Raw genomic sequence first — 24,394 nt, 5'->3', positions numbered from 1 at the left:
CTGCGCTGCTGCACCTCCTGTGCAAACAATGCCCCAGGGACCATTTTTTCGTCCCTGGGGCGCTGTTTTCCCCCGTGCGGAAACAGCCCTAGTTTGGGTTTGTAGGAGGAAGGGTCAAAAATGATAATTTGTGTAAGTGAACCCCAGTATATTTGGCCTTCCCTTAGATGGCCATTGCTTGTCAGCTGCTAGATTTGGTGCAGGCCATCTCACTTCTAACCACATTGTCGCTTTTGGATCTTCTTTTCCTTTCTGGAGTCTTACTAGCTCAAAAACAATCTTCGTAATCTCAATTGATGGGGGAAATACCAAGCACTATCACAGAAGGCTTTGGTGCACAGCTGAGTTCGCACTCCCTTTTTCTGTGCTCTCTGTGATTGCGTGGAGAATCTGACAGGGTGAACCAGCCTGCCATTATGTATAATTGTGTGCGGCTTTCATTTTAGACTTCTATACAAAAAAAAAAGCTGGTGAATAGCTGCCAGTTTTTTCTGTAACTTCATTTCCTCCTTTACTTTGCAGAGCAACTCTGCAAACTCACAAATGGAAAAGGAAATGAAGGGCTAGAATTAAAAAAAGGAAATTAAGGGCTAGAATTTGTTTTTGTTTTTTAAAGAGGAATGAAATGCCTGATTTATGTCAGCTAGGGAGAGGGGTGGTGGTGTTTATCCTGCTATAGAAACTTGCAACATCACTCAGGTGGTCTTTTAAAACTTCAAACTGGGCAAACAAAAAACACTTTTCAAATTTTCTTTGGCCCAATAGCAACTACTACAAATATTGCAGCTGTACACAGCTGTTGCAGTGATCACTGAAAGATACACAAAGGGAATTCAGGACTGCCTAACTCCTTTACAGATGTATTAATGGAAGATTCATGGTGTAGTGCGGCCTGCTCTGGGTTTAGGAATGGAGATTCAGGGAGAGTGGGGCTTGGGGAGAGGAATGCCATCAGCAAGGCATAATACCATAGAGTCCAGCATCCAAAGTCGTTTTCTCAATGGGAACAAATTGTTGCAGTCTGGAAATCATTGGTAATTCCAGGAGATCCCCCGATCCTGACTGGAGATTGGAAATCCCTCATGGTGAATAGCCATGGAGACTGGGAACCTTCACATCCATAGGCAGTAAACCTCTGAATACCAGTGCCAGGAGGCAACATCAGGGGAAGGTCTTGGCTTCTATGCTCCATTATTGGACTTCCAGAGGACATAGTTGGCCACTGTATGAAGCAGTAAGCTGGGATAGATGGACCACTTGTCTGATCCAGCAGGGCTCTTCTGATGTTCTTATGAAGGTGTTGACCTCTATGCCCTGTTGTTGGAACTCCAAAATAAATGGTTGGCCACAACGGAAAGCACAATGCTGAACTAGATGAACCACTTTGTCTGATCCAGCAGGGCTCTTTAGTTCTTACAAAGACCTTGGCCTTTATACCCTATTGTTGGATCTCCAGAGGAAATGGTTGTCCACTGTGTGAGACAGGGAGCTGGACTAGATGCTCTTTTTTTTCTGACACTATGAAGTATTAATTAGAACTTAATCAGCAGCAGTTTCCTATCAGTCTGACTAATGTTAATTGGTAGGTTGCACCAGCTTACTAATTATTAGGAAACAGATACTTATTATGTATAAGACACAAGCCTGTCTACTTTCTTCACTCTCCAACCTTTTCTTGTGAAGCTTTGAGGCTGTTTTAATAAAAAAAACTCTCATATGACCCTAGTGCCGGGTGGCGAACCTTTGACACTCCAGATGTTATGGACTACAATTCCCAATTGGCCATGCTGGCAGGGGCTGATGGGAATTGTAGTCCATAACATCTGGAGTGCCAAAGGTTCGCCACCACTGCCCTAGTGTATGGCCCTCTCCAGCTTGAAGATCTGGGGGTTGAGCCTGAGGAAGGTGGAATGTGGGTAGGGGATGGACTTCAGCAAAGTATAATGCCACACAGTCCACTTTCCAAAGCAGACATCTCCTCAGGGGGAACAGATCTCTGTTGTCTGGAGTTGTAATTCTGAAAGATCTCCAGTCCCCACATGAAGGTTGGCACATTGCAGTGAGATAAGGGATCTGTCCTTATAAGTGGTCTGGACCCCCCCCCCCCCATGGTTGGTCATTGTAGAGTCGGGTAGGTAGCATAAGTCACCATCTTCACTAGGGTAGCTGTTCCAAAACCAGGAAAAATTAAATAAAACTAACTAACTAACTAAGATCTGACTGACCATTGGTCTGGCATGCCTTTTTAAAATCTTCTCCTGGTTTGGAGTTAATTGCAATGTTTTAATTGGTTGACTTTGGCTGTTCCTGTTGATCTCCCTAGCGCAATCAACAAAAAAAAAGCTGTAATAACCCCACCTGCACCAGTCTTCATAGCTGGCTCACTGTTGCTACACTTTCCCCATAAAGTTATGGCCTCTTTAATCCCGGCGATTGGTGCTGGACTCTTTATTTTCTTGCCTGTGCAAACATCAGCAATGCAGTTACTGCTTATATGCTGTTATTAGTCTATTGATCAGCAAATGCTTTTCTAACACTCAGGGGACAAATAAGAGGGTTTAATGGGATCATAGATCAGAAGATCTCAAACTTTAGAATGCATCTCGCTCCAGGGGGCAGGGCATAGGATGGGGTTTTTTTGGGGGGGGGACACAGAAATCTCAAACTCATGAATAGACTACCAAGCATCCCAATATAAACACTTTATTTCTATCTTGTATGCCAGCAGAGGAACTATCTAGATAGCATGTTTTTATCCCACTCCCTCTACAGAAAGCTTGGTGTGCAAGGACATAGTTTAATTAAAACAGCACCCAGGGCTCACTGTGCCATGCCCTATTGGGGTGTACAGCTGAGGGCGGGTAAGAAGGGCTTGCGCTATCCCTAACCTCCACATGGGAATGGGGAAAGCTGGGTTCACCCTGCCCCCATCTTGACACAGAGGTCGAATGTGAGGCCAAACACAGATGATCTCCACATGGAGATAGGAGCAGCAAGGACCCATTTGAGCCTGAGATTAGCCAGGCTTGATTCAGATCGAAACTGATGACTGGAAACTTAGAGCTGGATCCAAGCCTGACTGAGACCAGGCTCAGACTTAGCACACAGCCAGTCTTCCTCTATATTTACACTGTTGGTTCTGCCCCGAAGCTCCACCTCCAAGTGGAGCTTGGGGGTGGAACCCACAGTATAAAAGCAGAGGAGGACGTGCTGGGTACTCAGTTTGCTGCTGGTCTCAGTGAGGCTTAGGGGCAAGTTTAAACTGCAGACTAGAAGCCTGCAGCTTGTTGCTGTCTCCAACCAGCTGAGCCCAGCAGCAAATGGCCACTCAGAACTCTATGTGAAGATCGGGGTGGGGCACCTGTCCCCATAATCTGACTCCATGTGGAGCTTGGGGTGGGACAGCTTGGCTGGTCTCTCAAGCTTTAAGTGAAGTTTGGGAGTAGCTGGCCCTTAACTGTGCTCCAAACCCAAATGAGACCAGGGTGCAATTGTCAGAGCGGGCACAGCAATGCACCCCCCAGGAAATGGTGCCTGGGGCTTTTGCCCCCTCATGTCCCCCTCACTACACCAGTGTTAGTGTGGCATTCTCCTTTACAACTACTTTGTGATTACAAGAATGCTGTGTGGTAGGTTGGACTGAGAGTGTGACATTGGCTCAAGGCCACCCAACAAGCTTCCATGGCAAAATGTGGATTTCTGGAGCTGACAATCTAATTGCTCTTCTACATTTCAGCCTACTGAAAGCGTGTGTAACAGCAACAGTCCCTCTAACCATGATAGCAAACTGTGCTGAAGTTCCTTACCACTGAGTGGAATGGAGCTACTGGAAGAGGTTCCCCTGCAGGGCGGATTTCCAATCGGTGTGGCACCAATACAGAGTTTGTGCAGCAGCACACACTCATGGCTTACATGAAAAGTTTTCTAGGAGGGTGGATTAGAGCTGCGACTATGTGATTTGCAGCTTGATTTGAGTCCAGAGTAGAGTTGCAACCCTCTCGGTAGCATCTGGAGATATCCCACTATTACAGTGGATCTCCAGATGACCAAGACCAGTTCCTCTGGAGAAAATGGCTGCTTTGGAGGGCAGCCTCTTTAGTGTTATACTCTACTGAGGTCCTTCCCCTCCTCCTCAAACCCCACCCAGCATGTCCCACTCCTAAAATCTGCAGGTATTTTCCTACCCAGAGCTGGCAACTAGTCCAGAAGCACCTTCAAGACCAACAAGATTTGGGGGGCATGGTCTTTCAGGTGCCAGAACACTCTTCATCAGAGATGGGGAAGTCCTCACTCTCAAAAGCTCATACATTCCCCACTAAATCTTCTTGATCTCTAAGACCAAGAGCCCTTTGGGGGTGGGCGGTTTATCAAGTTGTTTAATAATAATAATAATAATAATAATAATAATAATAATAATAATAATAATAATAATAATAATAATAATAATAATAATAATTATTATTATTATTATTATTATTATTATTATTATTATTATTTCCTGGTTAACAACTGGAACTCTGAAAAAGGAAACTGAATCCCTGATTTTAGCCACCCATGAGCAAGTCATCAGAACAAATTCAATCAAGGCCAAAATCGAAAAATCCTCAGATGATGCAAAATGCAGATTGTGCAAAGAAGCTGATGAAACTGTAGATCATGTCCTCAGCTGTTGCAAAAAGATTGCCCAGACTGAGTACAAACAGAGACACAACTCCATGGCCAAGATGATCCACTGGAATTTATGCAAGAATTACAACATAAGAACAGCTAAGAACTGGTGGGAACATTGTCTAGAGAAAGTAATGGAAAATGAGAAGGTCAAGATCCTGTGGGATTTTCGAATCCAAACGGACAAAGTGTCGAAACACAGTACACCAGACATCACCGTGATCGAGGACAAGAACGTGAGCATCATCGACATAGCAGTCCCCGGTGACAGCAGGGTCATTGAAAAAGAACACGAGAAGGTCACTAGATACCGCGATTTGAAAATCGAGGAGCTTGGCGTCTATATGCTTTCACAAACTAGCTCAGATAGTTCCAGTGGTAATCGGCACGCTGGGTGTCATCCCAAAAACACTAGGGCAGCACTTGAAACATCTTCGAATTGACAAAATTAACATCTGTCAAATTCAGAAGGCAGCCCTGCTGGGATCCGCACGAATACTACGCCGATACATTACAACTTCCTAGGCCTCTGGGTGAAGCTCAAATTGTAATGAAGGCCAAATAAAGATCTGGCAGCTGTAAAATCGACGACGACAATGATTATGATAATAATAATAATAATAAGGTTTTACTCGACTCAAAACTAGGCAATCTGCTGCAGACCAACTCAGCTGCATGGCTTCCTTCTGAATCTAAGAGATTTGGATTACATTGAAGAATGCTTTTTTATTTATTTATTCAACTTTTTTTTACAAAACATAACAACATTGCAATAGAGAGTAGGAAAAAAGAGCACAGGAAAGAAAATAATAATACACAAACACCTAAGATGGATCTACATTAATTAGCAATAATACTGAAGGAATTAAACAAACAATTTAGGATAAAAAGTAATAATATTTGATATAAAAGTTGGCAGATCTCCTTGACAATCTTATTATAATGCAGCAGAATGCCTACTTATCCATATTAGTAACTGTTTTTGTCCACCCCCCCCCTTTCTGCTCGTAGCTTTATTATTGAAACAGACATAAACATCCATGGCATATGGTTCTGTTGAAAAAGAAGAACTTGGATTTATACCCTGCCTTTCTCTCCTGCAAGGAGACCATAAGGAGCCTTACAAGCTCCTTTTCCCTTCCTTCCCCTAAAACAGACCCCTTGTGAGGTAGATGGGGCTAAGAGAGTTCTGACGAACTGTGGCTAGCCCAAGATCATGCAGCAGGCTTTATGTGGAGGAGTGGGGGAACAAATCCAGTTCACCAGATAAGTACCCACTGTTTGTGTGAGGAGTCAAACCCAGTTTGTGAGGAAATAAGAAATCAAATTTGGTTCTCCAGATCAGAGTCCACCTGCTCTTAAGTGCTACACCATGCTAGCTCTGCATTAGTCTAGTGATGAGAAAGTATGGCCGACAAATCAACTGACTCTAGAAATAAAAAGTGTTCTTTGTTTCTAAACCTGGAGGCTCAGGTGGCCTCCAAGAGCTACCTCCAAATTGCAGACCTGGTAGAAGAATGCATGTGACCAATATTTGGATCTTCTAGCTACTGGAAAACAAAGCTTTACACACAGCATGCCTTGAGCTTGGCGATGGTGAGGTCAAGGGGACTTTACACAGCAAATTGGAATTGGTGAAAAATGGCTACCCACAATCCATAGATCTAAGACTAGCTCAGTATTCAGCAAGCCTGTATGAGCAATGATCCCATTCGTCCTATCACTCGACATTAATACAGATGCCATCACAAGCAATAACACGACTCAGATTGTTTTCTGTCTGAAAGAAACCGCTGAGGGGGTTTAAGACCTTATGTAAACAAATCCTTCATTTGTCTGTTGTGGTTGGTTCCAACATGTGGCAGCTGCTGATTCATCATCAGAACCACAATCCTGGTAGATGTACACCTGTCAGTTCTCTTTGCACTCCACTATCTATACAGCCTGATTTTTGATCCAGTAGCAACTTAGAGACCAACAAGATTTTTGGGTGTATGAGCTTCCAAGAGGCAAAGCTCCCTTTTTGATGATCGTGTTTGTCTCTAAGATGCTACAAGACTCAAAATGAACTGGTTCTTTTGCAGGATACCCAATGAAGCTGTCCTCTGTAAAAAAAAAAAAAATCTTTGCTTTCTCCAGCACTGAGCAATCAGTTCATGCATCAGGATGCCCATGAACTGAATGACTTTTGTAAAATTACCTGCTGCATTTTCTTCGTGTTGCTGAGCAGAGTTGTCAGAGCATGCATTTCCAATAGAGACCTTAGTTACGACTTCTATTTAATGACCTACCTCTCTTTGAATGTATGGGAAAATACTACCCTACTTGCTGATGTAATTCTATTTCCTCACATTGCCTATATTTAATATATATTAATTTATATAAAGGTGCTCCTTCATTTAGTGCCACTCTGGACATAATACATTTATACAAATCTGGGGATTTGGGGAATTATATCAAAAAACATGCAGAGACAAACACACAGCCTAACATTTTTTCTGACTAATGTGTTGACAGCTGTTTACAAAACACACAAATTCAGTAAATGTGATTAATACTGATTAGCTCTGATTAATTTAATCAAACAGAGAATGCTAATGCACAAGCCGGAGACAGAACAAAGATAAGCCGGCATACCTGCTATTTATTTAGAAAGATTTGCTGTGTGTCTTATGAGACTGGAGTTTCTTATGGGTAAAGCGTTATGGAGATTTTCTTCCCACCCTCCTTCAAAATTGCAGAACATTGTGTAGAGGCAAAAAAGAGACAGCATAATCAAAATGCAAAACAATAGGCGTAATTAATCGGCACATGTTTTATTTTAATGCTGAGGCACGGAGGTATTGTTTTCAGAATGAGCTTCCAAAAAAGAGGCTGAGAAAATGGAATGTCACTGGCGGAGACCATCAGCGGCATTTGTTCAAATGGGGCTGCCGGGCTCCTGACTTTGAAGAGGATGGATATTATTAACAACACGGTCTTTCTCTCACTCACACATTAATTTCTACTGTAAAAGTTTTTTTTTTTAAAAAAAAGGCCAGACTCGCAAGCTGGGAGAAGATTGATAGGGGCACCATTTGCTCTGCCAAATGCTGTATCAGCTGTTTGTCTCCCCGAAAATGTGGCTCAACTAATATGATTAATTCTCTGGGTAGCTTATGTCATTTCATGATAGAAGTGGTGTTGCCGGGTTTTAAAAAAAATGGTATCCTTTAATTTAACAAAATAACTGTTCTAGAAGGCATTTGATGTTATAGGACCATTTCTACCACTTGGACCGAGGATGAACCCACAACATAGCATCTCAAAAGGCAATGGTCAGAATAGATGGGGCGCATATGGAAGACAAGGATTTCGTTAATTTCATGGAGGATAGGTCTCATCAGTGATTTCTGGCCATGATGACTAGGGGGAACCTCTACATTCAGATGGAGTCAACCTCTGAGTCCCAATGCCAGGAAGCAACATCAGGGGAAGGCCTCGATCTCTATGCCCTGTTGTTGGACCTCCAGAGTAAATGGTTGGCCACTTTGTGGGACAGGATACTGATCTAGATAGACAACTGGTCTGATCCAGCAGGGTATCTATTGTTGGATGCATGGACACATATTGTAAGTCAGTGGTTCTCAACCTGGGGGTCGGGACCCCTTTGGGGGTCGAACAACCCTTTCACAGGGGTCGCCTAAGACTCTCTGGATCAGTATTCTTCATCTGTAAAATGGATAAATGTTAGGGTTGGGGGTCACCACAACATGAGGAACTGTATTAAAGGGTAGCGGCATTAGAAAGGCTGAGAGCCACTGTTGTAAGTAGAGGTACAGACATGAGCAGTACAATCACAGCACATACCTACAGACTGATGGGAACTCCTGGAAATTTGTTTTTCTGGGAACCCTTTTTATCATATTAAATGGTTTAACATGCAACTTGTCCAGACTTGAAAAATAATTGTATTTTTTTATATTTTTGTACATGTGTACATTTGTACATTTGTACATATTTTTGTACATCTTCTGGGACGACTGAGAATGGTCTTTTTGGTGAAATGTGTTCAGTCACAGTGGATTAAGTGTGCTACCAAATTGTACGGTTTATTTTTAGTGGTTTTAATACTTCAAGGCTTTGGTTTTTAATATTTCTTTATGAATTTGTGCACATCATCGAGATGTGTGTTTATGCCAGCTCATCCTTTGGGGGGACCTGGTCACTGTGTGAGACAGGATGCTTGACTGGATAGAGTGCTGTTCTTCTCCAGCAGTCTTCGTATAGTCTTATGAACGCCTTGACATTTATGAGCTGTTGTTGGGCCCCTACATCAACTCGTTGGCCACTGTGTGAGACAGGATGCTGGACCAGATGGAATGCTGGTTTGACCCAACTTGGCTCTTCTGATGTTCTTAAGAAGGCCTTAGCCTCTATGCAGGACCTTCAAGGGAACTGGTTGACCATTGTGAGAGACAAGATGCTGGACTAGTGCAACAAACCCAGTAGTTAAGGCAACCAACTTCCAGGGGTGAGAGATGCAGTTCTGCCAGATTTACAGTTAATCTCTAGGATACATAGATCATTTCCCTTGGAGGAAGTGACATCTTTAGGTGGTGGATTCCTTCCCCAAGCTGTGTCTTTCTTCTTCCCTACTGGGCTCCTTCCCCAAGCTGTGCCTTTCTCAGATTCTGCCCCAAATCTCGAGGAATTTCTCAAGATGGATTTGGCAACCCTACCAAGAGGGCTTATTAACAGTACCCCATTGAGCATGTGTGGTTTGCCATGCTATTTTTAGAGATACCTGCGAGAATGAGGAAGGAAAGACTGTGGACTCTTCTAGAGAGGGGTGTGCATGGGGTGGGAGGGTATGGGAGCAATGTGAGGGCAGCAGAGGTTTCTGCCCCCCCCTCGCCCCAGACTTTTCTGCCTAAGGACACTGGCCTGTCTCATTGAACTAGAGTTGCCATCCTCCAGGAGAGGTATGAAGATCTCACAGAATTACTTCAGAGGACAGAGATCAGTTCCCCAGGAGAAAATGAATGTTTTGAAGGGTGGACTGTATGGTATTGTACCCTGTTGAGATTCCTCCTCTCCCAAATCCTCACCCTCTACAACCCCTGAATCTCCAGAAATTTCTCATTCCAGACCTGGTAACTCTACACTGAACTATAGTAACAGCCCTGATCAGCTCTCATTTCAGAAGAAGTAGGAAGGGATCTCTTCCTGTTGCTTGGGGGGCCACTGGCTAGTCAGGTTCTGTTGTGAATTTTCTGCTGATGGGCTGGTGGCGCTGTGATGATTAAGAAGGTGCTGAACTGCCTGGTCTCTTTTTCCAGACACCTGATGCTCAGTAATTAGACATTTACACTCTTTGTGCTGCTGCACAGCTGAGCACCAGCTTTGTGGTTTCCCTCACAGTTCCCTGTTCTGAAGGAGCCTCCAGCTGTGAAGAGATTTCACTGGTCTGTGGAATTTTTGATCGGCCAGCAGCCTGAAAGAGCAATTGGGTGGGGGGGGGGGAAGACAAGAAGGAGCAACAAGACCTGGGAAAAGAATAACACACAATTTAGCTTCCTGAATAAAGCAAAGCAATGGGAAAGGTCCCATTTTGCCTACATCTGGAAGCTGCGCAGCTTCTCTGACCTGCCATGCAATGGCTTTGGAAGAGGGGGGAAATGTTGTGTAAAGGAAACTCTACGGCATAGGGAAGGTGCACTCACTGCAAGGCAAAACACAAGAGCATAAGTGGCCATTATATTCATTTGAGATATCGTAGGATCTGAAGATATACTCTGTTGTCAGGTATACCTTGCACATTGAATGAAAATAGCTTGCACATAAATTATGTTTAATTACTTTGAGAACAGCCTTCCGAGGCACAGTAGCTAGCAAGTGCTGGATGTACTGTACCACAAATCTATTTTAATTAAAAAAAACTTGTCAAATTTCCTTTTTAAAAGTATCACATGTTGTACTTCACATAGAGGAGTGTGTAATTGAGCTGGCAACCATCTCTCCTGCCTTACCCGGGGGCTGTTCTAACCAGGGGCTGTGAAATTTCTGATCTACTCAGAGGAAGTTTCTTTTCAAAGAAACATGGTGTGTCTCTGGGGGGGAGGGCGGAACCTTACGTTGAACTGCAATGTGAATTGCTTTCTCACACTAGCAGCAGCTCGCATGAAAGTTCAGATTGCTGCACTGAGCGAGACTACTCATGTTAAGTGCTCATAATTGTCTTTAAAAGATCCTTCACCCTGGCCTCAAGGCAAGAGAAAAATAGCTCTTGTCTGTTCTTTGAAGCCGTGTTATGCAAGAAACCTTTTCTCTGCAGAAAGGACAGAGTTCTTTGTGGAGTACACGGTCTAATTGAGGAGACACGTTTTCTTGAAGGGAGCTGTCTCGAAGGAGCTTGGACTTTGGACCCTTGCCTGGCTTGACAACGAAAGATGCTGGAGGCAGGAAACTCAGAAAAAGGCCACGTTGTGGCAACAACTGGACCTTACTACTCTGTACATGCTCCAGACATTTTTACTAGAACTTTTATAACTATGTCACTATCCATTTTTTCCATAGCAGGTTTAAATACACCACCTTTTCTTTTATCAGAAAGAAATAATACTTGGTCAATGTGCCATGTGTTGACTGAAGCCAATAATATATGAGGAAGTCTTGGTGTTAATTATGATTAGTCCTGCAAAACTTATCTACCACAGTCATAAAGATCTTTTAAAAGTTCTCTTTTTTTTTGGCCTGGAGTTGAGACTTGTGTAGTTTTTGATCACTGAAGAAGGCCATTTGGCCAAAACGTTTAGTCAGAGTTGAAAATTGGATTTATTGATCAATTTGTGTTATCAACAGAGCTAACATGGTTTATTGGTTAAGAACTATTGGATGAATGCAATCTGGGCCAGGGGATTTGGTAGCCTTAGCAGACCAGGTGCTCAGGAGCAGCAGCAGCAGAAGGCCATTGCTTTCACATCCTGCACGTGAGCTCCCAAAGGTACCTGGTGGGCCACTGCGAGTAGCAGAGTGCTGGACTAGATGGACTCTGGTCTGACCCAGTAGGCTAGTTCTTATGTTCTTAAATCACCCAGCATAAACAACACTTAACTGGTAGAATTTACAAATTATTACTTGCATATGATTCAGAGACAGAACAGGTTAAAAACTGTATGAAAAAATGGATGCTGTGGGAAACATTATGGACTAAAAATATAAAATTTAGTACATGCCAACAGTTGAAAGGAAACTGTTATAGATGGTACATAACTCTGGAAGATTTTAGAAGAATTGATAAAAAGGGTATATGCTGGAAATGTCAAGAAAAACTTGGATCTTTTTTCCATATGTGGTAGAACTACAAAAAGGTGAAAAAAAATTCTGGAAAATGATCCACATAGAAATACAAAAAATACTAAACATTTAAATTTCAAATATACTCAAAAATTATGTTGTTGGGAATTCTCCCAGAAAACCTACCAAAACAACAAGAGTCACCATTGTGTTTAGCAGGAAAATGGAAGAATATTTCATCCAAGAAAATTGGGAAGATGAGAAAGTACTTTATTATGGCCAAGCTGATAAACCTTACTAATGGAAAACCAGAGCATTAACTTAAAGAGAAATGGGAGTCCTATTTGAAGTATTATATGTTGTGAAATTCTATTTAAGCGTATGTATTGATATCAAGATGCTAGAGTTTAATGTGTTTATGTGGGAGTTTTTCTTCAGCATATTGATTATTGCAGATCCATGTAATTTTTCTTTTTTCTTTCTTCTAAATCTTTTCCTTGTATCATTTTATTGTTTTGTGAAAAAAATATTTTTTTTTAAAAAAAGAGCCATGGACTCTTATCTGGAGAATCAGGTTTGATTCCCCACTCCTCCACAAGAATGGCGGACTCTAATCCGGTGAACTGAGTTTGTTTTCCTGCTCCTACTCATGAAGCCTGCAGGGTGATATTGGGTTATTCACAGTTCTTCGGAACTCTCACAGCCCCACCTACTGTACAAGGCACCTGTTGTGGGGAGAGAAAGGGAAAAGAGTTTGTAAGCTGCCTTGAGTCCCCTTATAGGAGATAAATCTTTATTTTGTGTCTCTGTGTGTGCATGTGTATGTATATATCTATATATATGAAAGCGAAACCCACTCACTGACTTAGTCGCCAACGGAACTCAGAAACCGCTGAACCTACGCACTTGAAATTTGGCACGCCAGTTCCTCATGTGCCTGAGGGACTCAATAAGAAAGGATTTCCAAAAATATTGACGTCAACTCGAGTTATTAGCTATTTTCTGTTTTTCCTATTCATCTTTGCCCATCTGCCCGAACATTCCGTGGGTGACAGTTGAGCACTTCAGCCTTCCCAGAATACCAGACAATGGCCACAACAGCCAGCAGAGGGAGCTGTTCCATTAGATCCTGGACCATTTAGCTTCTCTCAACACAGTCCCTTGGGTATAGAGGATCTAAGTGAGGGTGAATGCTTACAGGAGGAAACTCAATTTTCAGATACAGACAATCCACTCACAGAGGACATAGAACAGACTCCCAGATTTTTTTAAGGGGAGGATTTATCTCTACTAATTACAAAAACTATAAATGTGTTAGATTTGCAGCATCTGGTGCACGCTGAGGATCCAACTGGACAACTGCAAAGAAAGCCTATAAAGGGCTGTAATCAGAATTATTTCCTGGAGGAAGGGGTCCCTTCCAGGGTTCTCCCTCCTGCCTCCCGGGTAAGAGAATGGAACAACCCACTGAGAATACCCACTAATGGAACAGCTTCCCAGTTCCTTTGATGAGTCACTCACTCTAACAGTGATTGGTATACAGCTTCATGTAACAGGACTTTTCAGTGACGGCCACGTTGCTGCTCTAACTCCACTATCCAAATCGACAAGCTGTGGTACTGCCCACCAAACAACAGGCACGCTTGATCCACTGGTGCGATGCCTTACATACACACAGCAACTTACAGATTGCATTACACACAGACAGCACCAGAAAGCTGCTGCAAACCATGCAAAACCCACCCCGCCACACCACAGGCATGCTGTGAGGAAACATGCTGCATGTCATCCCTTAGTTCACAAACACACTGAAAGAAGTATGCTGCCTGTCACCCTGACATTCATATAGACACCGCTCTCACCAACACATGGCGAATCACAGGTGCCCTGCTATCCAACATGACGTTCCTCCACGCACAACAACCTGTTCCTTCTTCTGCAACCGCTACAGGGTGACTCAGCAAATTCATGCAGACACTGTGATCACCAACACGTTGCGAATCACAGGGGGGGCCCTGTCTAACACCATGCTCCTCAGCACACAGGATCCTGTTCCTTCCGCTGAAACTGCTAAAGGGAGAACATGCCTTACATACACACATCAACTTACCCATTGCATTACACACAGACAGCACCAGGAATCTGCTGCAACATATGCAAAACCCACCCCGTCACTCCACAGGTAGGCTGTGAGGAAATATTCTGCATGTCACCCCTTAGTTCACAACCACTCTGTACAGAAGTATGATGACTGTCACCCCGAAGTTCACAGAGACGTCGCGCTCTTCAACATGTACCAAACCACAGGTGCCCTACTATCCAACACCACGCTCCTCAACGCCTAGCAACCTGTTCCTTCTGCTGCACCTGCTACAGGGTGACTCAACAACTTCATACAGACACTGTGATTACAGGGTAGGAAACCTCATGGTGGGACCCCAGCACCATGACTGCACCATGGCTCACACATGAGGTTTCGAGGCCCTAAATAGGACGCTCCAAGATATTACTGGCCACAACCATCTTACGGGTGGAGTTCTTTGCATTTCTTACAGGTGGAGTATTTGCATTTCTGCGTTCCACTTTTCCCACTCCCTGTAGCAAAGCACCAGTACCCTGCTAGTGTGTGTGTGTGTGTGTGTGTGTGTGTCTGTCTGTGTAAAACCACTGAATTTGTTGGCCCTACAAATGTATTCATTCTTGACCTTTGGGTACTTAATTCTGTTGTTTGGGAGTTAAGTTTTTCCCTGCTTTTTTGTTAGTATAGGTTCCCTTCAGTCACCATGCTTAGCAGCCGCAATAGACCTATCTTCCATGAATCCATCTAACAGAAACAAAGCAGTTGTAACAGAACCCTCTCCCTTGGGTGTCTTTTCATATTTTTCCTGGTTTGCTGGCATCAAGTTAGTGAAGATACTGGAAGGACTCCGACTTTTCCCCAGTATCCTATTATGCTGGAAGTCTTCCTTATGGGCACAGTCAACATAGACTGGCTAGAATGCTTCTAAGATCATCATCATCTCAGGATTGGAAGACCTAGAGCATTCTGCTTCAAATGCTGCCTCCTACTAATCCTCATGCACAAATGGGTGGCTTTCCTGCCAAATGGATCCTGGCTCGCTCCCTTTCACTGGAACAAACCAATCTACGTTGCCATAAAAATCAGTTAAAGGGAATCAACTCTCACTTGGTTGTCCACTTACCCAGCAAAACGGAGGTGAGCAGTTGAAGCCAAAATGATACTTAGCCATATCCTATTATCGGACTCACACTTTAGAAAGCAGTTTTACGAAACTGTGCATTTACCTGAATGATGTGTACTTTTTAATCTCTCGTTTTTGTGCCAGGCTGAATTGATACGTCTGGCTGCCAAAACCCATTTTCGTTTGAGTCAACAATTTGCCATAACATTTTATGCATATCCTCCTAAAAATGTTTTCCTTTGATGTTGTTTCCTTTGAGCAAAAAAGGGAAGAAAAATGTAATTTCACACCGAGCTTGCCATCTTCCAGTTCAAATGTTGAAATGTTCCTGTTTTGAATCCTTTAAGCTGGATACATTTCACCGTGTTCTTTCTCTCTTTCTGTCGCAAGACAACTGACCGGATTTTTCACTCAAAAACAACGCAAAACCAAAATCAGAACGCAAGAAGAAAGAGAGAGAAAAGGGAACATTTGATTGTTTTTCACATCTATGCCCTGGGTTGTATGTATCCCTCTACTTTGCATAGTTTGAAGGCTTCTTCCAGACTAAGCAAACCTCATCCAACTTCACAGACTTTTCTGGTGGTGGAAAAGCCTCCCCCATTGGAAGAATATTCAATCTTTGCTGAGCAGAGCAGATGCAAGCCCTTCCGTATATATGATTTTTGTGAAGTTTACTGCCCAGGCTAGTCCAATCTTGTCAGATCTCAGAAAGTAAGAGGTGTAAGGCCTTTTTAAGATTGGCAGCCTCCAGGTGATCTGGAAATCTCCTGGAATTATGACTGACCTCCAGACAACATAGATCAGTTCCCCTAGAGAATATGACCGCTTTGGAGGGTGGACTCTATGGCGTTATACCCTGCTAAGGTCCTTTCCATCTTCAAACCCCACTCTCTTCTGTCTGCACCCCCAAATCTCCAGGTATTTTTAAGCAAGAGCTGGCAACAGTAGCCCTGCTTAGTGCTTGGATGAGAGACCATCAAGAAAGTTTGGATTTGCTATGCAGAGGCAGGCAATAGCTAACTGAGAGTCAGTGTGGTGTAAGAACATAAGAACATAAGAACAAGCCAGCTGGATCAGACCAGAGTCCATCTAGTCCAGCTCTCTGCTACTCGCAGTGGCCCACCAGGTGCCATTGGGAGCTCACATGCAGGATGTTAAAGCAATGGCCTTCTGCGGCTTTTGCTCCTGAGTACCTGGTCTGTTAAGGCATTTGCAATCTCAGATCAAAGAGGATCAAGATTGGTAGCCATAAATCAACTTCTCCTCCATAAATCTGTCCAAGCCCCTTTGAAAGCTATCTAGGTTAGTGGCCATCACCACCTCCTGTGGCAGCATGTAGTGGTTAAGAGCAGGTAGACTCTAATCTGGATAATCAGGTTTGATTCCCCACTCATCCACAAGAGTGGCAAACTCTCATCTAGTTAACTGGGTCCGTTTCCCCACTTCTTCATTCTTGCTGGGTGACGTTAGGCTAGTCACAGTTCATTTAGAACTCTCTCAGCCCCACCTACCACACAAGGTTTCTGTGGTAGGGAGAGGAAGGGAAAGGAGTTTGTCAGCCACCTTGAGTTTCCTTACAGGTGGGGTATAAATCCAAATTCCTCTTTTCTGTCTGTGTTTATGTCCTGCCTTGAAAATGCTACGCAGTTGCCATAAGTCGGTTGTGACTTGATGGCACTTCCCACCATTGTCCATTCAACTATTCTTTAAGCATGCAGGTAAAATGTTTTCATTTCAACATTTTTTCAAACACTACTAAGTCAAAAGGGAACAGCATCAAGTATATTCTGATACAGAAGAAGTGAAACAGGGGATCAAAAAGAGTGGACTTTTTGCAATGAAATAAAAGGAAAACAATCCTAGCAAAACATTAACCATCCTTGTCCATCCTTGTGGGTGTCTTTATTTGTTGAAGTTACAAGCTGCCTCCCTAGAGTTCTAATTGACTCACACACCCTATGCATATAGCAGATCAGATATAATGAGCTGTGTATTCTGGATATCACCAGTTTCTGCAGAAGTTCTGCTAACTGAATGGCCAGATAGTCCTAAAGATGAATCTGATCCCAATCTGTTTTTTTTTAATGATAAGATTTTCAGTAAAAGCAACAGGGATGCTATATATTTTGCAAGAAATGCATTCAAAAGTAGAGCGTATTATGTTTTTGAATAGTTTAATCAGCTGAACAGCAGCCTCTTCTGTTTGTGTGAAATGCCTGCCAAAAAGATTTGCAGTGGCTGTTTGCAACAGCATACATATGCAAAGATCCTTCCAATTCAAACCAGTTAGCAGCTGTGATCATCACTGAGGACCATTTAGACCTGGGGTCTCCTTTCTTTTTGACTTCGGGCATTTTTGGAATTCTGATGGTGGGCACAACCACAAAATGGCTGCCGCAAGAGCCAGAGCCAAACCCAGAGAAAGAACTCATGCATGACTCCAACGTTAACTCTACAACATTTCAGGCAGCAGCTCCACTTAACGCAGGGGTCTGCAACCTGCGGTTCTCCAGATGTCCATGGACTACAATTCCCATCTGCTTCTACCAGCATGGCCAATTGGCAGGGGCTGATGGGATTTGTAGTCCATGAACATCTGGAGAGCCGCAGGTTGCAGACCCCTACGGAATACCTTTCAGAATGAACACATTGTTCAAAAATATTTTCTTGCATACACACAGTTTACCTTCATTCATACAGAGAAGATCCTTGGGTCAGATGCAGATGCAGATGCAGCTGAATGAACCTTTTAAAAATTTGTGTAGCCAATCAATTTGGTCATGGCCAATCAGAAGTCGTGCTGGGCAAAGCCCCCCCCCCCCCCGGCCCTGCTCACTTTCTAAAAAAAAATACTTGATGAGTTCTAGGAAAGGTCTCTGTAGGCACCATGGTACCCACATGCCCTTCAGTGGGAAGCCCTTACTTAGGCAAACACCGTAAGTATGATTTCATTAAAACATACTTATTTATCAATGACATGTTTTGTGACTGTTTTAGTAGTCTATTTAAACAATGGCAGGATAGAGCAGTTAGACCACAGAAATGGGGTAGTGGACTCAGAAGGGCTGTGTGAGAACATAAAAGCACAAAAATCTGTTTACCTTGTTCTGCCTCAATAGTGAGGGCAGGATAGAGCAGTTAGACCACAGAAATGGGGTAGTGGACTCAGAAGGGCTGTGTGAGAACATAAAAGCACAAAAATCTGTTTACCTTGTTCTGCCTCAATAGTGAAACAATTTGCTGAACATTGGCCCTTCCCGCATAAATGTTCTAAGATATTTTATTTCTATCCTCAAGACATTTAAAATGAATTCCCCTTTAAAATGATACTTTATTCTGAAACATTTTCAAAACCTCCTCACTTGTTGTGCAATCTATTTATTACACTTTCCATGCCTCCTCTGTTTCCAAACTTCCTTCTTGGCATTATTTCTTCACCATCACTGAGCTCACTCCATCCCCCCCTTGCCTTTTCTCTGTGTTCTTGTGTCTGCGTTTTTTTATATGGGGAGGGATAAAATCTTTGAAATATCAATTATACGGGGTACAGAGAATCGCATCAAGAAGCACTGAAGCATCAACTCAAAAAATAACTCAAAAAGGGGGGGACACCTAATGGCAGCCATGAATCATTTTGACAGGATCAGTGTGGACAAACATCGTGGAAAAGGGGGGGACTGAAAACGTTTTAGGTGATTTGTGTGGAAAGGCCCAATGATTGTTAAACCAATCAACAAAAAACCTGTTCACTTGTGAATAGGGAGCTGGATATTAGCTGAATTAGTGTGGGTGTGAACAGCACTAATGAGCAAGCCCCAGATTTGATTAAACTGTATCTTTGCGTATGGCATTTATTTGCTTCCCTGTATTGCTGCTACCTGTATTAGCTTCTATAAGCGGAAAGATAATTAAATAGCTATTTGGGAGAAATATGCTTGAACACAAACAGTTCAGTAATTGTGCTGTAATAATACAAATTAGAAGCACACCCATGCAAATCACATTGGAGGGAATTGCTGAAGGCTGTTCTGGGCAAACCCTTCTATGGAAGACTTGATGGGTTCCAGCAACGGTTGTGATGCTTGGTTGAAAAAACAAGGGCTTGAATGAATTTAGCAGGGATTTTTCATCTGGAAAAAGGAGGGAGAGAATAACTGGGTGCCACGGACAAGTCTTTAACTAGGTCTGTTATGTTTGCCAGAAAATAGCAGGAATGCACTAGTTCCAAACCCTTTTTCTCAGGGCTCTCCTAGCATAGTCTTTATTAAAGCAAGTTGTGATCCTAAGCTTCCATCTAATGACAGGACACCTTCTTCTATGCTCTTGTCAGGTCTACGACCTCATTCAATATCAGATGCTCGATTTTGTAATCCAGAAATCTTCATTGAAATGAATGCATGCTCCTGGCTTTGCTAAAGCCAGTTCCAACCCCTTGCCACAACGATCCACTCCTTATTTACCTCTACAGGCAGGACTGTAGCAATATGACTATCCTTGATGTGTTTGAAGGCAGAAGCTACTGCAGAATGCTGAAGGGCTTTTGTGTGCTTAATGCTTTCCACAAAGCTGTTATCTTCACATTGGGACTTTCCCAGCAGTTTTTTTTTTTTTGGCTTAAACAGGGGTTCTCCCTCTGCGAAGTGTCCTCAGCTGAACCACCATTTTGTCCGCCTGCCACTTCTTTGGTCTTTCTATGCAAGCTCCCTCTTTGGAGATTGCTTGCTGCCTTGTTGTTGGGGAGAGGGGTTTCAAGGAACTATTGCTGAAGCAATACATCCAAATCATTCAAATAATGAAAAAGGAAGCCCTTTGGATCATTCTGTAATGCTGGCCCGCCAGAGGCAAGTTTAGGAAAAATGGAGCCCAGAGACAAAATCTGAATTTTCCACACCCCCCCCACAGGTGCCCATGTATACCTCCCAAAGCCCAGGTCTACTGCCTGGAGCTTGTGCCAGCAGCCAGGTCTGCTGCTCAGAGCCGACGCCGGCGTCCAGGTCTACTTCCTGGAGCTGGTGCAGGCGCCCAAGTCTATGTGCACCCCATGTCCCCATAAACAGTATGCCCCTGTGGCCCGGAGAGCGAGAAGGACTGTTGTTGGGTGGGTGGGTGGGTGGGGAAAAAGGGGGGGAGTGGAAAAGCCCACAGAAAGTGAAACACATGGGCTGATTATGCACAAGGTGTTTGCCATGTGATGGAGGCAAATGTCCATCTTGTATGAATTTCTTGTTTGGATGTATTTCCTCCAGCACCGCTTTCACTTTCCACTCTCTCCATAGCAAGTGAAACCACTTGTAGCATGAAGTTATTTTGCTTCATCACCAGAGCTGGGCAGATGTGCCAGTGGGCACAGCTTTGCCCCAGACCTCTTCCCTCCATCCACAGCCAGCCTGCCGATTATCACCCCTGTCCCTTTGTGCTGCTTTACATGCTCCCCTTTCACCCTCATCCCAGTTGCCATATCATGTCTATTGCCCGTGACCTCCCTGCTTCTGCATACCTTTAGATCTTTTCTTTTAAAAATAACCATATTGATAGATGGATAAATTGATAGTAACACTTGGAAAATGTAAAAATAAAAAAAAGATTTGTTGATCTGTCCTAATTTGCCCATGCCTTTGATCAACAAACTGGGATGTCTGTAGCCTGACAAGCAATCAGTGATTCCAGACCACACCAGGAAAACCAGTTGGACTTAACAGTTGGGTTTGCAGCACAACAGGAGTTAGAAAATCATGAATCTGGGGAGCTTAGCAAATGGCAGTTCATGCTGTCATTTTGCAGTTTGCAGGCCGCCATTACTCCCCCCCTGCCCCCACTCCCAATCATAAAAGACATTCAGTGTTTGGGCAAAGTGTACCAATGCTGTATTCAAGAGTTTCCTTTAATAGTTGGCCTTTTAAATATCAATATATCAATCAGACAATTTAAAATTAAAATTATATTAAAAATTAAGGCACACATGCATGATAGAGAACCCACTAAACATCCCCTCCCCCGGACAGAAGCAAAAACCCCAGCCGATCAGTAATGCCTGCCCTTCTGCAAACAGGGCATTGGGTAATAATGTTGAACATACCCCAAAACAAAGACTTTGCAGGCAATTCTCGTTAATGCTGTGGGAACCTCACTGTGGGCCAGGCTGATTCCCTTCACTTTCCCTGAGGGGAGGTTCTCTAACCTGAGTTTTGATGAGGAAGGGCGGGAAATGGTGTGTGACATCAAGAATCCAATCTGAAGGGAATGTATTCTTACTGTGAAGGAAACCACAAGTGCATTAATGGCTGCAGTTAGACTGCATGTTGGGGTCCATTATCTGGAGCTTTTGACCCTAATATTACACTGGCTACTGATCCACTCCCAACCCCAATTCAAGGTGTTGGTCTTGTCCTTTAAAGCCCTTCATGGCTTAGGACTGGGGTAACTGAAGGCCTCTTTTCTTCCATACATTCCTACATGAGAATTAAGATCACAGGGAAAAGACCTTCGTTCTGACTGTTCCATCAATCAAAGAAGCTCATATGATGGGTACATGCGAGAGGCCTTTTCAGTGGCAGCCCCATGATTTTGGGGTAACCTCCCCAGAGAAGTACACCTGCCCCTGTCCATTTGATCTTCAGGAGACAGTTTTATTCAGGGCTGCATTTGATTAAATTACAAGCAGTCCTAATGTCTGCTTTTATTTATTTTTAATGGATTTTATGTATTTTAATTTATGTACTTTATCTATTTTGTAAGCCACCTGGAGCTCTGTATAGAAGAAAATTATCTGATACATGCTTTAAACAAACAACTAAATAAAAATAAACAGCTTTAAAATATGAAAATAGTGAAATTTGGGTGAGAAAGAAAGATAATTGGATGGGTGGAGATGGAAGAAAATGTGTGACGAAAATAGATTGGCTGCCTTTTCTAATGCATTTGTGACTTCAGCCTGGTTCTCTTAAGCAGTTGGAAATTAGCATTGCTCCTACCTCATTTGCGCCCACACCAGTGATGAGAGAAAGTGATAAAAAAGACAGCATTCCCAGATGGTTCTTGCCCTGGGCGTTTTGTCTCTCGTACCAATTCGGTTCCTTCATTTAAGAATAGGTGCATTAAATATTTCTTGCCGTCTCCGTTCTGCAGGCTGCTGCTCTGAATAGCAGCCATAAGAGCATTCATTTTTTTAAAAAAAAAGTCCTTTCAAAAGACATAACCACTTGCATTAATATATCATGAGTTAATCCTGATTAATGGTACGAGAGAGAATCTGCTTGCTAGTAATTAGGCAAAGCTGATATTCTGAGTAGCGATATCACTTTACCCTACCAAAGTACTTGTTATAACAAGATAAAGAGGGGGAGAAATAAAGAATAAAGCTTTTCATTAGAGCTATGAGTGGCATATTCAGCTTGGGCTTCTAGTAATGTCTGTGACTCCTTTGTAACTGAGGCCAGAGCACGGAGAATTAATTTATATATTATTTAGTTTTATTCCCCACCCTTTACGATAGTCTCGGGGTGGGTTAAAATAAAAGCTGTCATAAAATCTCATATAATATGACACTAAAAAATACTATCAAACATCCTAAAACTGTAAAACATTCTAGACTAAAACTCCCATCCTAGCCAATGCCTCAAAGTGGGAGGAACGTACAGGACACATGAGGGGGGCCCCCACCTCAGTATGGAGGAATCAGCCAAATGCCCAGGTAAAGAAGCTGGTCTTTGCCAGGAACCAAAACTTTTAAAGAGTAGGAGCCTGGTGGTCTGGTGGGAGGAAACGGGGCCCTGTTGAGAAGGTCTTCTGGGCTGCCTCTACTTCTATCACCTCCGAAGGGGGAAGGACAACCAGGCAGGCTTCTCCCTCCAACCTCCCTCCAACCAGGCAGGATTATATGGGCAGAGGCACTCTCTCAAGTACCCAGGACTTTAGGGTATTAATTTAAGATATGTCAGAATTAGGTATTAAGAAGACTAATTGGAATCACAGTTAAAAAGATTTAATTGGAGCCACAGTTAGAGAAAGAAATCCACTTACAGGAGCCAGCAGGGAGGCCAGGGAAGGTTGGGGCTTGGGGGGGGGGGCAGCTTGGATGGGTGCTGGGTGGCAGACTGACTTCTGGGCTCCTGGACCAGCCTTCACCTGAGGAGGGCAGGAGCCTGCCTGCAGGGAGGCCAGGAGGGTCGGGTTTGACAGTGTGTGGCTTGGCACATGTCATTTCATCATGTGTGAGGGTGCTGGGCGTGATGGAACGGCATGCACCTGGGGACATTGGAAATCCCATGTCCCCATTAGCAGTACACCACTGGTAACCAATATGAATAAAGAACTGGAGAACCTTTCCTGTGAAGAAGAGATGAAGACTCTAGGGCTTTTCCATTTAGGGAAAAAAACTGTTACAGGGGAATCATGGAAACCAGTGGATGTTGTGGCACCCAGATGGTTTTAAAGCAGGATTTGCAGATTAAAGGAAGGCTGGTCCATCAGTGAAAACTAGCCTGGGTTATTAAAGGAAATTTCTAGATTCTAAGGCAGAAACCTCTGAATATCTCTTCTGGGACTATAGTTGCCAGCTGTGGGTTGGAAAATACCTGGGGATTTTTTGGGTGGAGTCTGAGGAGGGTGGGCTTTGGGGAGGGACTTGTCATAGGCCCCTCCTTTCAAAGTTACCATTTTCTTCAGGTGAATAGATCTCTGTCACTTGGAAACCAGTTGCAATTGTGTGGGATCTCCCCCCGCCACCAGACCTAGCTGGGAAGCAACATTATGCTTTGTTAGTTGGCCCTAAGGTAGTAAAGTAATGGCAACAGGGACAAGTCAATACAAATACAAGTAAAACTCTGGTGACCTTGGTCAAAATTCAATCGTAGTCAGAAAGACCTAAATAACAAATTTAATGTAACGTAACAAATGCCTCACTGGGCTTCAACTATAAAACATAAGAGAGCACGCAGAAAAACAACCTGTGTGTACCTGCATGTATTTATCCTCCCTGAAGAATCTATTCTGAGAAATTGTGTACACATTTGGATTGATTGTTTGTACTAATACATTAGTTGACAGTGTTTAAGTCTGTAATGTTTGCACTTTCACATGGCAAGGGGGTATTTTCCCAATTGTAAAAGGTACTGCAAGTTACATTTTAAAACTGCAAGTGGTTTTGCCTCTATTTGTCACAAGTGCATTGTAAGGAATTTGTTCCCCAAATAAGTTTTGCATATGCCTACAATTAAGGTTTTGTTTTCCACCTAACTCTGTAT

Source organism: Sphaerodactylus townsendi, linkage group LG04, assembly GCF_021028975.2.
Source record: "Sphaerodactylus townsendi isolate TG3544 linkage group LG04, MPM_Stown_v2.3, whole genome shotgun sequence".
NCBI lineage: Eukaryota > Metazoa > Chordata > Lepidosauria > Squamata > Sphaerodactylidae > Sphaerodactylus > Sphaerodactylus townsendi.
The sequence above is the reverse complement of the archived record's forward strand: the minus strand, read 5'-3'. Positions refer to the sequence as shown.